The following is an 11,062-nucleotide window of genomic DNA, read 5'->3' on the forward strand; positions in this document are numbered from 1 at the left end:
CACTAAGTATGTAATGACGGAGCCGTCTGGGTCAGCGGATTATTTCATCAGGACAGGCCGAGGTAACGCTGCTCTGTGCCGGCCACTGTGAGCCACGCCCCCCCACAACAATAATCACGTGATCGTTTCACAGCCAAGTTGCGCGAAGCGCCTACGTGATGGCTGCGTGACCTTGCGTTTGTTTTCTAACACGGGCGGGCCGTCAGTGTCTGTGTTGTTCTTTAGCGCTAACAGTCACCTGCGGAGTTACTCCGGTGTGTGTGGTGTCATAAATCCAGCGCTCCCGAGAAGAGACCGACAGCGATGCTAGACGCGCGGACTCCTGACTCACCGAACAGCGCGGGAAATGGTATGTTTTGATTTATTTAAGTCATTATGTTCACAATATAATATTGCGCTGTTTGCTTGAAAACTGTTTGTTTCACTAAATGTGAGGGAGCTTATTACGAGCCATGGTGTAAGTTAATGTAGAACTTCACCAGGCTAACTGATGTTAGCTAACGCTTCGCTAGCACGGAGGCTAAGCTAGGTGCAGCTAAACATAAACCAGACTGAAGCTACAGTTAATTACAGAGTTATCATTTACACACTGCAGACTTTAATTCGCAGTATAACCCTTTTTCTATTCTATTATTTTATTAGTCCCTTTCTGCACAGAATGTCATATTTTTATGTAAGCAGATATTGTAATTCAAATAATTTTGATTAACTGCCATATAATATTTCCCATATTACTCTACTGCTAAACTCATAAACTTTTTTTAAAAATCAATACCTATTAATGTTATTGTATGTTGGGGATGATGACTGGTGCTTTCATAAGTTATTCACATATACAATATTGAGAAATTATACTTTTTATTGTGTATAATCTGATAATGAGGATAGTCTAATAAACACTATCGTACAGTCTTTAGGGCCAGAAAATGGCATTTAGTTTCAGTAAAAATATTATGCTAACCAGTATCCCAGACGATATCTAGATAATGTCTACATTCATGTCGCAGTGTTACATCAACATTTTGTCAAATTGTACGATTGCGACTTGAAACAATGTCATGTGATGAAGTGTGTCGTGATTTAATTTTTATTCTCACAGGAGAATGGACCGATATTCGGATCCACTGGTGGCAGCTCTGAAGGCACAGGTGAGAAAACTTTTGTTTTTACCAAATGGGGCATTGTTTCTGGGTTTAGGTCTAGAACTATTTTAGCAGGAAACCAAACCTAAATGAACAAATATTGAAGACCCTAAATTTCACATTGTTAGGTCATCTTGAACCAAATTAACATGTACGTCTTATGTCATTTATTCGCAGTTTCTGGTGGGACAGAGAGCTTTGGCTCTGAACAGAAAACAGATGTTTCAACAGACGAAAAGGTAGGATACATCATATTCTTTTGGTTCTTTAAGTCAACAGTTAAATCAGTCTCGTATATGCACGACCAGAAATCTCTACACTGTCTACTCCAATAAATCAGAAATGCCAAACAATATCTTTAAACAATTCAGGGATTATCAGCATAATGTTGAACATTTAAAAAATAAAAATGTGTTTTGCAGGCTCACAGTCGTCACTTACGTCGCCTTCAGAAATTGAAAGCGCACCATGATAGTTGTGAGGACCGGTACAAGAAGGCAAACACAAAGAGGTTAAATGACGAGAGGGAGAGGACCATGTGCTTACATGACAAGCTGAATACAATGGTCAGTTGTACCACACTCTTTTATAATGTACATCAGACTGACAGAAGAGAGAGAACTGTTTCCCTGTCATTACTTTTACTGTTTCACTTGTTCTGGGTGAGAAAAGTGAATATGTCAGGGTGTACAGCTGTACAATGCAGCTGCAGGAGGAGAGAGCAGTTCATATTTGGTTTGCATTGGGCAGGCTAGTCTGTCCATCCTAAAGGAAATGTAAACACCAGACTCTGGTGAGAGATTTATTATGAACACAGTATCTTCTATCTGTCTTAGGAAAACAAAATCCCATTGTGATTTTTGATCAGGACTTTTTTAACACAGCAAATGTGAAATGGAGTACAATTGTGATATTGTTAGAGCAACACAACAAATCACTACAGCACAAGTCTTTGCACGTCTGTAAAGTAGCAAAACAATTTATGTTTTCATTTAGATTGGACTTGAGATGTTTTCTCTGGTCAAGCTGATTTTCTGACGTTGCTTTTTCAGAGCGCGATGAAGAATGACAGTGACAGTGACAGTGACAGTACTGTTATACTTTACCTCACTCCAGCAGATGATGAAGAGGACGAAACTGCACCTCTGCTCACAAGAACAGACAGTGTAATTGTACGTTTACTTAAAAACCACAATTTCACATATTTTAGTTTTACCATTACATTATTCATTTAAAAAATACACAGGTTGGGCTAACCCTAACCCTAGAAACAAATCTAAAATGTTATTAAAAATAATCAAATTCATCACATCAAAATACTGAGTGAAATTAAGGAAACATTAAGAACTCAGTCAGTATGAGTCCTTCCTCTCGTCCTCTGTCCTACAACACCTTAGCAACCACCTGATAAAATCCTAGAAACAATGAAGAACACCTGAGAAACCAACTTGCAGAAGTCTGGCCACAGTTTGGTGCATGGAAGTTAATGCATGTACCATTGTGGTTGGCAAAGTATGCACATTGTATGTATTATACTATTATCCAGTTTATTATTGTACTTGAGGCAAGATCTCACAATGTCTTAGCCTTAACCTAGTGTAGCCTTTTTTCTTTCTTCTAACACTATGCTTTTTGTTTTTTTAGCTGACGAGACAAATGCTTGCATATACACCAGAAGGATCTCTATCAAGCCCTGATCTCAGTGAGGATGAATATGTTCCTCAATCTGTTGAAGAGACAGAAAGTGACAGTCCATCAGAAGAAGTCAAAAAGGGTAAGAAGAGAAAAGTTCAGCAAACAACTTCAGCTAACTCTCAGGGAGCAGACGTCCAACCATGTAAGACCAGACGTATGGCACAATCTTGTTCCCTTACTGCAAATGATGAAGAAAGTCCTTCAGCTTCAAGTTCTGATGTTACAGTAAAAACACTTAAGAAGAAACGAAATGGCAACAGACTGTACGACAAAAAATTCTACTGCGCATTTTGTTCAAAGCCGTTCAGCAAAATGGCACGCCATTTGGAATCAAAACACAAAGATAAACCAGAAGTGGCAAGAGCACTTGTATTTCAGAAGGGGTCCAAAGAGCGAAGAATACAGTTGAGTTTGTTAAGAAATAGAGGAAACCGTGCCCATAATAATCAGGTGCTGAAGGAAGGAAAAGGGATGGTGATACCCCGTCAGCAGTCCAGTGCACCTGTTATAGCCAAAGATTACATGCACTGTGTCAACTGTGAGGGTTACTTTAAGAGGAAGTCACTGTGGAGGCACATGCAGAGATGTCATCTCAACAAGAAAGTCCAAGGTTTAAAGCCTGGAAAAACCAGAGTCCAGACCATTTGTGCATATGCTCAGCCAGTTCCAGACGGTGTCAGTGCTCAATTTTGGAAACTGGTGCTGAACATGCATGAAGATAACGTAACAGATGTTGTCCGCAAAGAGAGAAGCATAATGAAATTCGGGGAGCACCTCTTCATCAAGCATGGACATGATGTCACAAAACATGAATATGTGAGACAGAAGATGCGTGAGACGGGCCGCCTTCTTGTCCAAGGACAAAAAAATGGAAAGTTGAAGACGATGCCAGATTTCTTCGTACCGGCAAATTTCCCTCATGTCATAGAGGCAGTTAAGAATGTGGCTGGCTTGAATGAGGAAACACACACATACAAGACACCATCTTTGGCCTTGAAGTTAGGCCACAACCTCAAGAAAATAGCAAGCATTGTTGAATGTGAAGCAATGATCTCAGGTGATGAGAATAGCATCAACAATGTGCGGGCATTTAAACAAATCTGTGACACTAAATGGAATGAGTGTGTGTCGTCCCAGGCCCTCAGGAATTTGTGTGAGGCAAAGTGGAATGTTCCACAACTTCTTCCCTTTACTGAAGATGTGAGAAAGATGCACCAGTTTCTCAGTGTACAAAGAACTGAGTGCTGTAGGAAGCTCGAAGAACAACCTAGTAAGAAGCCCTGGGCAGATCTTGCAAAAATTACACTTTGTGACGTGATCCTCTTCAATAGAAGAAGAGAAGGAGAAGTATCCAAGATGTCGCTGAGTGCTTTTACATTGAGAGATACCTCCTTGATTCATCCAGATGTAGAGCTTGCTTTGTCTGACCTTGAGAAGAAGCTTTGTAAGCATTTTGAGCGAATAGAGATAAGAGGCAAACGTGGTCGAAAGGTCCCCATTCTCCTCACACCTGATATGCTGGCATCAATGGACTTACTTGTCAAAAATCGCCAGATCTGTGATGTGTCTGATGATAACCAGTTCATGTTTGGGAGACCAGAAGCACTCACTTACTTCAGAGGATCAGATGTTATTCGTTGGGTGGCTCGAAGTTGTGGGGCAAACCACCCAGAAGCATTGTCCTCCACCAAATTGAGGAAGCACATGGCTACTATGTCCAAAGTCCTCAACTTAAAGGACAATGAAATGGACGACCTTGCTGACTTCCTTGGCCATGACATCAGAGTGCATCGCCAGTATTATAGGCTGCCTGAAGGCACATTACAGCTGGCGAAGATAAGCAAAGTTTTGATGGCCCTGGAACGAGGACAGCTGGCTGAATTTAAAGGAAGGAATCTTGATGAGATCGACATTGATCCAGAAGGTAATATTGGCCTTTGTAAGAAATAATTATACGTACACACAGTGGTTTCCCTCTGTTGAGAATAATTTGGTAGCTGCAAAAGAAATGTTATCATTTGCTGAAATTGTCAAGATACCATTAGACTGAATTCTCCAATTCAGTCGTACTCCTCTCCCTCTGCCCTGTTGTGTAGTGTTGCTTTCAAAAAATAGTTTATGTACTATGTAATAATTTTATCTATGTGATTGCTGTGTTTCTCAGAGAAAGTAGTGGTGGACAGTGAAGCATCAGACGCAGAAGATGAGGATGCTGCACCATCATCTTCACAATCATCAGGTATTGTAATATAATAATATCACAATACAGCAATTCTGCAAAAATTGATATATCGCTGCAAATATAAACTGTTAGAAAACAGCATAATTCTGTAGCATGTCTGTAAATTAAAACCACAGAACTATAAAGCAATAATTATAAAAAACATTTCTTTATAAAAGAAAATTGCTGTGTACCACCTCACTCTAATATGTACATCATATTATATTTTGACTGTTCAGTGACAACATTGTGCTGTCCTTTCTCCACCCAGTGATAGTTGTATTTTTAGGCCACTGGGAATTGGCACTGGGAGTTAGAGTTTTGACCCTTTGGGGTTGCTATAGTTCTATATTTTATTTTTAAATGCAGTCTTCACCTACAGAAAATAAGAAAATATTGAACTGAACTATTTTCAATATTTGCTAGCTGGCTAGCTCAGTGTTCTGAAAGTAGGAGGACACTTTAGTAAGAAGGGAATTTGTATTTCTTTTCTATGACAGCTGACATTTTACTTTGTGATTAAACATCAACGTTATGGCTGACTGAAGTAACATGACTACCCCTTATAGCCTCACTTTTCTGTGACTGCAGGATCATGCTGGTTCTTCTCTCACACACCCGAGAGACTCTCTTCCCACAAAAAACACGCTCGTCTCAATCACACACAGGTTACCTGTCTTTAAGAGGAGGCTCAGCTGCTAACACAGCAGAGTTAAGATATGGGTCTGCCAACCTAACCAGTCATAGAACATAATAAGTGTTTTATAGTTATTAAGAGTATTAAGTTTTCAAAATGGTTGATCTAATGATTATTGTAATTATTAAATTATCCTGAAAAAAACAGACACAACGCATATTGTGGCATATTTTAAATTCCAAAAGATTGTTGTGAGACACAAATTAATGTAATCACGGTATGTCAAACTTAAAACCTTAAAATGGCTCTGACATGGATTAATTTAATCACTGAAGTAATATGCCGTAAGATAATCGCAGTAACATGTATATATAATAATATAATGGCCGAACATTAGATGACATATGGTGTAACGTTACGATATCATGGCAGTAAACATGTTGTCTGGTATGTTTTTGCTTCAAGTCTTCATGCACAGCAGTTGTGCTGGTGTGCAAAGCCATTTTCAATTGACAGAGCTCACTGAAGATCATGTTTTTGGCTCTGTCTAAAATACTCCCTTTCAGTTAATTCTATGTGCAGTAGACCATATTGCATTTATTGAAAGTCCTTTCTTCTCCATTTTGCTCATGTGTTTTAATAGGCAGGTTAGATGAAAACATGCCACTGGTTGGGGAGGTCTCTGATGAAGCAAACACTACAGAAGGTAAGCTGTTTTCTGTCCTGCATGTGGACAAGGCTTGTTAATGTAGCCTATGGAAAAGATACCAATGTGGTAGCTAACAAGATACAAGACATCACTGTCGCTTTACCTGGTCCGTGCTTGTAAAATAATTGACGTGTCCTCATCTTGTAACGTAAAGATAACAACTCTGTGTTTCTCTGCAAATGCTAAAACGGGTCGCCAAATATATCTGGACGCCGTTTTAAACTTTAGTTAATGTCACTGAAGCAAGCATACTAATGACTGTTGTTGTGTTTACAGATGCATCTGGCGTGGTAAAGAAATCCACTACTGATGAGATACATGAAAATGATCTTTATCCAGCCCAAGGTAATAATATTTCTAGTAACTGAAAAGAAAATTGCGCCTAGTTAGCGCAGTGGGTAGAGCAGGCGTCACTTTAGACTAATGGAAACAAATTGCTCCACATTTGCTTTGTACCATTACATCATTTCTTGCAGGCTAAAATAAACACATTGACATCGGTGGTAATTGTTCTGCTAGTAACTTTAGTATTGCTTGTACGGCTGCTGATGTTATAGCCTCATTACAGGCTGGCCATGTCACCCTGCAATGCAAATTTATGTTCATATTTTTAAAGAATATTTCTTACATCTTTTTTTTATTCAGTGTCATCAAAATCAAAAAAAAGGAAATGGGGAGATGAAGAAATTCAGGCTGTGGAGGCAACACTCTTGGACTATATCCGATCATGGAAGGTTCCTGGAAAAGCAGCGTGTCTCAAATGCATTGAGTCTTCTCCACTGGCACTTAGCGGGAGGAGGTGGGAGGCAGTGAAATTTTATGTAAAAAATCGTATTGATGCTTTAAAGCGAGATTCTGTTAAAGAAAAGAGGTAAGCTGACATTTGTTGCTGTCATAGAAGATTACACAGGTCATTTTGTTGTTGTTTTTTTGTACATTTTGCCTGTAGTCTTAACAGCCTATCGTCTGTAACAGCCATAGGGTTATGTTTGAGAGCGCTGAGGTTTTGTTTCATTTTAAACGTTACAGTTTTAAAAAATTGTAGGTCTGAAAAATAATGTAATTATTATTTTAATTGAGCGCTTTTGTACTGTTGGAATACCCCCAGCCAGAGTCTGTGGGATATTTGCTGCCACTTGTTTCCCAACTTTTGTTTGTGATATCACATTCTACAGTATTCTCAAAAAAGTTGTTGCCCTGTTTAAATGGGCAGAATGTGAGATAATGTTGTGGTTGATGGCAAGCATTTGTCAGTAAAACATTTATATACATGTGGAATAGAAATGCATTGTTTTGAATTGCATTGGACAAAAATATAGTGCCTGTAGAGGTCTAAAACAGAAATAAAACACTGGTGTTGCCACATTTGAGACCTGAAGCCAAGTTTTTATTTATTTCTGTTCTCACTGGGTATTTCATATCTACTTTCATGCAGGGATTGAACCACCAACCTTCTAAAAAATGGACCGCTCTACCCCCTCAGCCACTGCTGCCCAAAAAAGAGTTTTAATCATTTTTATTAGTGGCTTAGTGGAGTCCAGTATGCATAGATCATTAATATGCGTTAATATACAAATGTTAAAGAGTTAATGGTGAATATACAAATTTAATTAACAAAAATACCAATGTGATATAGATACCATTCTGTATTTTAATTGATTCTAAAAATGTACCCTCCATTGTTTACCTTAAAAGCTTGTAAAAAGAAATTCAACATAGTGCCATCTAGTGGTGATTGTGATATGACACATTAGGAGCGTCCCCACCGGAATAGAAAAACCAGACAAAAATTAGCTTCATAAATTTGAGAAATGTTGATGAGCACGTTGATTTCTGGGATCCAAAAAATCCCACAAAATTTTGTGAGTTGAAATCATGCTGTTTATTTCAACAAAAAATTGGTGTCCCCACGGGGGACCTGCACTTGGACGTCCTCACCATGTAATAAAAACAGGTATGTGTGTGTGTGTGTGTGTGTGTGTGTGTGTGTGTGTGTGTGTGTGTGGGTGTGTGTGCGTGTGTGGGTGTGTGTGTGACAGAAAAACAGAATAAGGAGTGGTATATTAGTTGGCAGAGGTGGAAAGTAACGAAATACATTTACTCAAGTTACTGTATTGAATACTTTTTTTGTGTATTTTGTATTTTTTAAGTACAATTTAAAATCATGATTTTGTATTTTACTTGAGTAAGTATTGACTCAAGTATTGTATTAGTTACTTTATAAATCCTATCCGTTACTGAATAAAAATAAAAATTCAGCACAATGAAGACCTACAGGGGGAAAATATACACCAGAACCAGACCAATGATGATGTGATTAGCACCAGCACTGGCGCGTGAACATAGAGGGCGTGGCCAAAAGTGACCTCATATCCTGTGTCGCGCCGGGCGTGAGCTCCAAAATAGTTTTGGATTTCTGACCTTGTAATATTTCTACTACCCTCACACCCCACACAAAGTAACTAAGTAATTTTTACTTAAAGTACATTTCAAATAAACTACTTTTTACTTCTACTTGAGTACATTTTCGGATGACTATACTTTTACTTCTACTTGAGTAATATTTCATCAAAAGTATTGGTACTTTTACTTGAATATAATATTTTAGTACTATTTCCACCTCTGGAAGTTGGCATCCTGGCATGTTGAATCTTCTTCTCTTTCCTTAGCATGCTGTTCCCAATGAGATTTCTCATTTTACATATTATGTACCAACCTGTTTAAGATCAGTAAAAATTGGAGCTGTAATAAGTGATGCTTTTACACCAAGGAGAATCTAAAATCCTATGCAGAAAGATGACATTTCAAACTGTTTCTTAAGGTGCCATAAATGTTCTATGGCAGGACTATTCAATTACAAACTCAGTTGGGCAGCCTTTTCAAACTGAGAAATTCAGCGGGGGGGCAGACATTTTCCACAGCCAGTAAGCAGCAGGTGATGACAAACTATAAACCAGTAAATGTGTATGTAAGGCACATCGAAAACTGCACCTGAACAGAATCTGAGGCACTAGCAATAAAGATAATATTTGGATGATACCTGTCGTTACACATCAGTAAAGTCAGTAAAGAAGCGCACAGTATTTTAAATTAAAAATAAATGTGTTTGTCATATTTGACTCAGGTGCAAACTTATAGTGCATAAAATCAAAAATGTGCACTATAGTAGCAACCGTTTCTTTTTTCTTTTCTTTGTTTTGTGTTTCTTTTCTCTATCGTTTTTAATGGCTCTTTGTGTCTATCTGTCTGTATGTCTGTTTGTTTGTGCTTCCACATTTGCACTTGCCACAATGACCAACAGAGGCCGCCAGAGGTTTGTTGTATGAATGGGGTGAAGTCTGACATCTTCGATTGCCTTGTTTTTTGAGTGTTTCTGGTGGCATCACAGGATGCATTAAACATCACCAAATATGGTCAGCATAGATATTCAAATGTACACGTGCAGGTGAGAAACAGCAGCTCATGCAACTCTTGTAGCTGTACTCAGTGTGTTTAGTGAAAATACTGATTATTTTCTGTTTCCAATGTCATTTTGATAAATAGGATTATTTAAAATTATAACAAAAAATTTAAAACAATGACACAGTCATCACAATATTTCCTCACTCACTTTTCTGTTTCCAACCCCCGGCAACAAGTGGTGACAGCACATCCATTAAGGAGGAATGTAAGGTATAGAATGGCAAATGATATCTGTTTAATGTTTTTGTAAACACTAAATAGGTGAAAAGAAAATGAAAGTCAGTGTTTTATGGACAATTAAGATTAGTATAGAGGATGGGTAAAATGTAAAGGGCAAATTCCCCCAGAGGGATTAATAAAGTTACTTTACCCTTAACCATATCTCTTGCAGATGTCATAAACACAACAGGTCCTGCACCAGGTTTCAGAATAAAAACATTATTGCGTTTCAGGTCTTAGAATTCATTCATTTTTTCCCCCCTACAAAGCTCTATTGAGAACTATTATCAGAACCACTAATGCCAGACATTGAGTTCAGAGGAGTATATAGAGAATATTAAAGTACATTTCATGATAACTTTACAAAGGCAGATCTATGCTAAAAATAGCAGCAGCTTTGCAGAACATACACTCAGCGATCAGCGATGAAGCTGTCACACATTGCGCACACACCCGTTATTTTATTGTATTATCTTCATTTTAATCACATTACACATTAGATAAAAGATTACTATAGAACCTGCTATTCTGTGTCAGTTTATCAATATTTACAGCCTGACAGTCAAAGAAAGGAGCAGCCTGAAGGAGATGGTAAATGATATTTCTAAAATCTCTATCTCTCTCTCTCTCTCTCTCTCTCTCTCTCTCTCTCTCTCTCCCTCTCTCTCCCTCTCTCTCTCTAAAACAACAATAACGGTAACGGCGTTACAATAATGAGAAGAGTAATCAATTAGATTACGCCTTACTGAAAAAACTCCGTAACGCCGTTATTCCCATCACTGGTTGTGAATGCAGCATTCACCACTGTTCTAGACTGACCTGTGAGTGACAGTATAGAGCCCCTCACTATTGAAGCCTGCTAGAGTGAAATAAGAAGTGTTGGCCTGACAGGGTCATTCAATACATCAACATAAGCCAGTACCTTGTCTGACCTGTGAGTGGCTTTACTGATTCACCTGATATTGAATCCTGATGAA

The sequence above is a fragment of the Microchirus variegatus genome (assembly GCF_963457635.1).
Source record: "Microchirus variegatus genome assembly, chromosome: 4".
In the NCBI taxonomy this organism is placed as follows: domain Eukaryota; kingdom Metazoa; phylum Chordata; class Actinopteri; order Pleuronectiformes; family Soleidae; genus Microchirus; species Microchirus variegatus.